The 7,088-nt window shown below is 29.5% G+C and overlaps 1 long non-coding RNA gene across 2 annotated transcripts; it reads left to right on the top strand.

Moving 5' to 3' along the window:
* The first annotated feature begins 5 nt into the window (after positions 1-5).
* LOC139100729 (uncharacterized) lies at positions 6-5,202 on the top strand. Of its 2 annotated transcripts, XR_011545464.1 has the most exons (12): positions 19-33; positions 107-203; positions 582-689; positions 761-776; positions 841-931; positions 999-1,016; positions 1,116-1,131; positions 1,404-1,502; positions 1,570-1,594; positions 2,719-2,856; positions 3,173-3,367; positions 4,689-5,197. It is a non-coding gene; the product is annotated as an uncharacterized lncRNA (long non-coding RNA). The 2 variants fall into 2 exon arrangements; XR_011545463.1 differs by having other exon boundaries at positions 6-33; positions 107-689; positions 4,689-5,202.
* The last annotated feature ends 1,886 nt before the right edge of the window (positions 5,203-7,088 follow it).

Below are 7,088 nucleotides of genomic sequence, written 5' to 3'. Positions count from 1 at the left end.
TCATTCCTTAATTTACTTCTAAAGGGCCACCAGGTTAGTTAAAATTGACATATTTAGATGTGCTTATTTTGCAAATTTTAATACTTTTTCTTATTTTTCTAATTAGGACCACCAGGTAAATTTGAGTTTAATATAAAGTCAATCTTAAGTTTTATTCAAATTTTTCAAATTTCTACGAAAATGGCAAATTAAAGGACCACCAGGTACGTAAATTTTATAGCAAAATTACTCTAATAGCACAAATTGTTAAATCGGTGAAACATCCAGGTCCAGGCCGACGTAACTTTGACTTGGAGCTCGATCTTGGATTGATTTATCGATTTGTGCTAATCTGACAAGTTGACTCGAATTTCATATGGAGTTGAATCGACTTGAGTTGATATTTCCATGCAAAATCTGAGTTAATTTCAAAATTTGACTATAAATATTAGAATTCGTCAAAAGGCAAGAATTGCACTCAGAAGCAAACCTCAAAAACTCGCCTGAAAATTATAAAAGTTGTATACTAAAACTAAAGTCCAAAAATGAATATTGCAAATTTTCTATAAATTTTTAAAAATAATTCTTTATTTCCTCAACAGGACCTCCCGGTAAGTTATTTTAATTTAATTTAGGTAAGATGGTTTGACAGCTTTTTTCATGGAATCGAATAGGACCACCAGGGCCACCAGGACCACCTGGACCAGGAGGTAAGATTATTCAAATGTTTTTGTTATTTACACAATATGATATTAATGCTACTATTTCATGCTCTTATTAGGACCAACAAGACCAGGGTAAGATATTTTTGTCACATTATCTTGTATGAAACTGAGTTAATGATTCATGATTTTTTTACAGACCACCAGGGTAAGACTCAACATTATTTAATGTAGTTAACTTTTCATAAACTCTGATTCTTATGATGTTGTCTTTTTCTGCAGTCCACCAGGTAATTATATTTGATTTTTTGATTAATTTAGCATATTTTAAAATTTTTAATCTTTATTTACAATCAGGGCCACCAGGACCACCCGGTAAGTGAATTACCCTTCAGTTATGGTTCAGATTAAATCTAAGGACCACTTAGAATTTACTAATAATTTCTTTCAAAATTTCCATTTCCAAAAAAACAGGACCATTAAGACCAGGGTAAGTAACAGTTTAATAACTAAGAATTTTAATCAGAGCTTGAATCGACTTGAATTTATTATTTATAAAAAATCTACTTTAGCCGATTTCAGAGTTAGCAGGACTCAAAAATGGAGTTTTTTCGAGATTACGGAGTCCAAAAGTCCTGTGAAACTCTAGAGCTCGATTTTTCATACAAAATCTCAATCGAATTCAAGCTCTGCTTTCATCATTTAGAATCTCAATAACTAAGTTAGAACCTTAAATTAATTTAAATATTTTTACCTTTACAGACCACCAGGGTAAGCTATTCTTCGATATTCAAATCAATTGAAGACTCAATTTTACTTTTTCATCAACAATTTCCAATCTGAACAAATATAGACCACCAGGTATGTGAATGAAAATCTATAATCCCAAAACATTTAAACTTAATAATGTTACGATGTTTATTCTCAGGACCACCAGGACCTTCAAGACCAGGGTAAGTCACATAGTCATTAAATTAAGATTACAATCATACTGAGCTGTTAAATGCTACTTTTAAATTCACTTAAAAACATCAAAATTGCCATTCATTCGGATTCATTCGACATGTCAATATGCTATCTCGAAATGATTTTGTTTACACACAAAATATAGCGATTTTTAAGATTTTGCATAATTTTTTGTGTTTTGCCAAAAAGCTTTTGTCTATTAAAGTCATCAGAAAATCTCTAAAATCAAGATTTCTGATAATCATAGAGTTAAATTGAAAGCAATTTGGGAGATAAGAAACATTTAAGTCTCAGGAAAGAAATAAAATGTCCATAATGTGAATCTGCACAAAATGCTGTGTTTAAGGAAATGTATGCAATCGAAAATGTCATCTTGACTTAAAGTTGATTTTAAAAAGATATTAAGAATTAGTTGAAATCAAGTTTCTGACAGTTTGATAATCAGCAGGGATTGGGTGGTGTGAAATATTGTGTTAAGTCATGTTTAGCGATCTTTAATATTTTTAATGATTTGACATTTTGTTGAATATTAATAGATTGACCATTTTTGGTTGTCTAATCTTTGAGTTTTGTCACTTTGAATTGATTTCTGGTAGCTTACGTGATTGAGAATCACTTCTATAACTTGTAAATGAAGGAACTTATCTAATAACTTGATGAAAATATAATTAAATAAGATTCTTTGTTTATTCTTTGAAGTTCAAAAAAGTTCAAATTTATATGAAGGGGTCAACAACTAAATTAGGGGAAAATCGACTAATTCTAGTTTGCAAATACAATTTGAATATTAAATGACAGTTGATAAATTCTTAATATTCATTCTTAAAGCATTTATAGCTTAAATACAATGCAAAATCATCCTCCAACCTTAAATGTCTACCTTTAACTTCAAATTCATCAACAATCCCTAAATTAACCTCTATAAACTCATTACAAACACTTGTTCAAATCATAAATTAAATCACGAAGATTTAATAGCATTTGAGACATGCTAGACAATAACAGTGTTTAGAACATAACACTTTACATCCTCATTGTCTGTTAGAAAACATGAATGATGGCTATTATGCTACTTCACACCAGTAATTATTCTATTATTTCTATTTTACAGACCCCCGGGGTAAATATAGCATGTTAAATAATTTTAATGAACTTTACAACATGTTTCATACCAATGAATTACTGACGGAACTTCTCATCTATTTTTCTACATGAAATGCATCACTATAATAAATATACAGCCCACCAGGTGAGTGATCAACTAGTTTAAAGCTGTTAAAAAAATAATAACAACGATAGAATATTAAAAGATTAATAATTTATTGAGTTGTTAGCTCTTTTTGGCTTGACCAGCACAGAAATATTTATTACCATTTAATTGACATTGATATCGCTCAATAATTTATTGAGTATCAGGTTTCATCATTCATAGAAAAGGCGTTATTTATGCATTAATTTTAATAGAAGCTTTCAACATCAATAAAACTCTTAATTTCATTGATTTCATTTGCTTAATTTCCTTAAACTAATATCCATAAATCTCTTCTAACAACTATGAAATTTAGGACCACCAGCACCTGGCCCACCCGGTCCACCTGGAAGACCTAATGTAGGACCACCTGGACCACCTGGAAGACCAAATGTTGGCCCACCTGGACCACCTGGAACACCAAACTTAGGACCACCAGGACCACCAAGACCATTCCAACGTGATCCACCATATAAAGAAAATTTCCGTCCATCGACACCAGCGCCGTCAGGTTTGTTACAAAATCCACAAATTATCAAATCATGGAATATATTGGAAGCGGTGTATGCTGCATGTCAATTTCTTATTTATTATATTGTGGATGATTATGTTATGGCACCTTTTGTGTCATTAAATTTAATATTTATAGCTATTATCTATTGACTATTTTGTGTTTGTTTCTGGAGTCGATTTATACCTAGTGTAGAAATTTTTAAATTATTATATTAGTAGTCGGTGTTACATGTTAGATAATATTGTATGACTGGTGATATATTATGTGAGAGTGTAGGGGAAGGGTTAATATGAGGAAAATTTAATTGGGAAATTCTAGAAAAATTTTAGTTTATTTGATTTGGAAATTGATCATTTTAAGGTGGTTAAGCATTGGTTTTGGTCACTATTTTAGAGACTAGATTGGTTTTTAGAGCTTAGCCTTAGAGCAATGGTGGAGAACCTTTTATTTTTCGAGGCAATTCTTAGTGAAAAGCTTCAATCAAAACCGCACGGCATACGGTTCATGTTATTTCCAAATATTATTTGGCAACATGAGATTTGTTCCGATTCCTAGTTAGTCTACATGAATTCTGCTTGATTATAGGTTTGGTTACAAAGAGACTTCAAAATTCCTTAGTTGAGAGACATGTTGGTTCACTGCTACACGAAGTTAATGTCTGAAATCAACTCAATCTCTGGAAAACCTCTGACCTAGATGAAAGAATTATTATTGTTTATATTTCGCTGTTAAGGCTTCCTATTTTGATATTGAAATGTTCGTAATACCTAACCTGAATTGCACAGTTCAGTTAATCGATCAATAATCCGGTTGCAGTCTAGCGTGACTCTGACTTAGTGACGAATTCGCCTAAAGTATCCTGCTAGAGTCACGTCGGTCTGGTGTCGGATTTCTGATCAATTAACCGATTACCCGATATTCGGGTAAATTGCAAATACATCAATATCAGAGTTTTAAACCTTACTTGCAGCGGCTCATTGACAAATTTTGAAATATGAAGACATCCGCCTCTTCAAAACTAAAATTTTCATCAACAAGCTTTCCCCCTAATGCACATGCATATGTTGTTAAAGAAGGGTCTTTGAACATTAAAATTACTGTACATCAATCAAATCAACACCATTTAGTTTGTTTGCTTATTGGTGATTGTATCAATTACTAATCGGCATTTATTTCCAATTTTATTGACATGCTAACAGATTTATTTACTTACTTTTATGCATGCTATATTGAAATAGAGAGAATATTGTGTAAATATCAATTCCAGTTCCGATTTTAATTCAATTTTTTTTATTTTCTTTTAATGTTGACTTTATAGGTAGACAAACAACTCAATTGCCATTAACAAGGACAACAGCGCCGTCAAAGCCAGGATATTTCTACACGACGACAATTGCGTCGAGAACATATTTACCTCCAATTGGATCACCAAGACGTGATGAGTCATACTTTGGAACACTGCCGAAAAAATGAATTAATTTTCTCAAAAACGAAACTTTCGCTGCCATTTGAGAGGATATCTTTTAATATTTTTAATGTTTTTGCACACAATCAATTCAAATTGTAAATAATTTTTTTTAACTCTCTTCCTAATGAATTGCTTTTGTTTGTGTGTATCTACCCATTATTTTATGTATATTCTTTGCCATTTAGAGACATTAATTTTCCCATTCCTATCATTTTTCGAAATTTGTTTTTAAAAGTAATATGTCAACATCTTTTCATATGCATACATTTTGGGCTGTTAGAAAAAGCTATAAACTTTTTAAATCTTTTTTATTTTTTAAACAAAAAGCATAAATTTTTGCAAAACTTTCTTTATGAAATTGAATGAGCTTAATGAGCTGAATATCTTTTAATACGCAGAATATAGCTGAATATTTAAATGTAATATGCTGAATTCCGTTGATTGATTCAAATGTGCTGAATTCCGCTAATTTACTGTGCAAATGTGCTAATTTAAATTTGCTGAATTCAGCTGATTTATCAAAATGTGCTAAATTTGCTGCATTTTAATGAAAATGACTTAATTAATAGAATGGAATGAACTCAGATACATTTAATAAAATATGCTGAATTCTCCTTAATTAATCAAATATGCTGAATACCAGAAATTACTATTTAGGTAGAATTTATTAAATTCAGCAGCATAACTTGAATTTTAATAAAAATTCCAAAATCTATATAGTTAGACGAATGTTGTTGATCTCTTAAATTTGTACTGAATTCAGCTGATTGTCTAAAATTTGCTGAATTCAATCTCATGAGACAAGTTGACTAAATTTAGCTGAAATTGTAAATTTTAATGAAATATAAAAACTCACTTATTGTACTGAATACGACTATCTGAACTGAATTAGGAGAAATTTTCTGAATTCATTCAATTATGTTAAATTCAGAAAATATGTCTGAAGTCATCTAATTGTGTTGAATTTAGAAATTTGTGCTGAATTCAGAAAATTGAGCTGAATTCTGAAAATTATGTTAAATTTAGGAAATTATACTACTGACCTCAACTAATTGTGTGAAATTTTAAAAAAATTTGTTGACTTCCGAAATTTACCTTAAATCCAAAAAAATGTGCAAAATTCGGAAAGTTGCTTTAATTTCTCTGAATTCGGCTAAATTCAGCTTTGATTTGAAGAAAATTTGACTGAATTCTGAAAAATTGCAGAATACAGAATTGTGCTGAATTCAGCTGTTAAATTCAGAAAAATCGACCGAATTCAGCTAATCATTCTAAATTTAGAAAATTGCATTGAATTCATGAAATTTTGTTGATTTCAGCCAATTAAGCTGATTTCAGAAAATTGTGATGAATTATGAAAACTATGTTGAATTTAGTTGAAAGTTTGAATAGTTACTAACAGCTTAAAATTAGTTAAGCTAAGCCATCTTAACTAAATCACAATAAATCATATTGAATGCTTAAATTTATGTTGAAATCTTTCCTTCATATAAATAACACATTTCTTAAGCCTAATAAAAGGCTGATCTCTACCGAAACAAATGACTTTATCCAATGAATCAATTCTCCCTCTCCAAAAGAAACCATTTAGTATTGTGTGAAAAGATGTTGATATATTGACTGACCTATAAATTAGCTAGTAAGAAATATGTGAAATGAATAAAAAAAGATTGTAATAATAAAATTGAAATGCAAAATTGTTTTAAAAATTGCACGAAACTTCTATGTTTTTGTTTTATTTCTTTTCTTTTCTTTTTTTCATTTTTTTTTGTTTGGAAAATGTTTCATCTTTTCATTTTTAAAATACATTATTCTTTCTTTTCTCATCATTCAAAATTATTATTATTTTATGTATATAAAAAATGATTATTATTATTATTATTATTTGCTTGCTTTTTTTCTTTCATCGCATTTGAAATCGATTCTTGTTGCCTATGAATTGTTTTTTTTTTTTTTTATTATGTACTGTAAAATTATCATTGTTTTATATGTTAATATGAAAAAGGAGATTATGTTTATAGGTAATTTTTTTTATTTTATTTCTTTTGTCTTGCTGTTATATTGTGTAGTATAAAAAATAGCATTTCACATCATGCTTTTTACGTTATTTATCCTTTATATTAGCAATTTTTTTTATTTTATTTTATTTATTTCTTACTTATTGGAAATATCTATTGTATATATTGTGACTTTGTCCTTCTCGAGCGACATATGAATTTATGTTCAATGACAATACTCCCGAGTGACACT

The sequence above is a fragment of the Chironomus tepperi genome, unplaced genomic scaffold (genome assembly GCF_022539635.2).
Source record: "Chironomus tepperi strain 1889 unplaced genomic scaffold, CSIRO-AGI_Ctep_v1 contig_68, whole genome shotgun sequence".
In the NCBI taxonomy this organism is placed as follows: Eukaryota; Metazoa; Arthropoda; class Insecta; order Diptera; family Chironomidae; genus Chironomus; species Chironomus tepperi.
The sequence above is the reverse complement of the archived record's forward strand: the minus strand, read 5'-3'. Positions and strand labels throughout refer to the sequence as shown.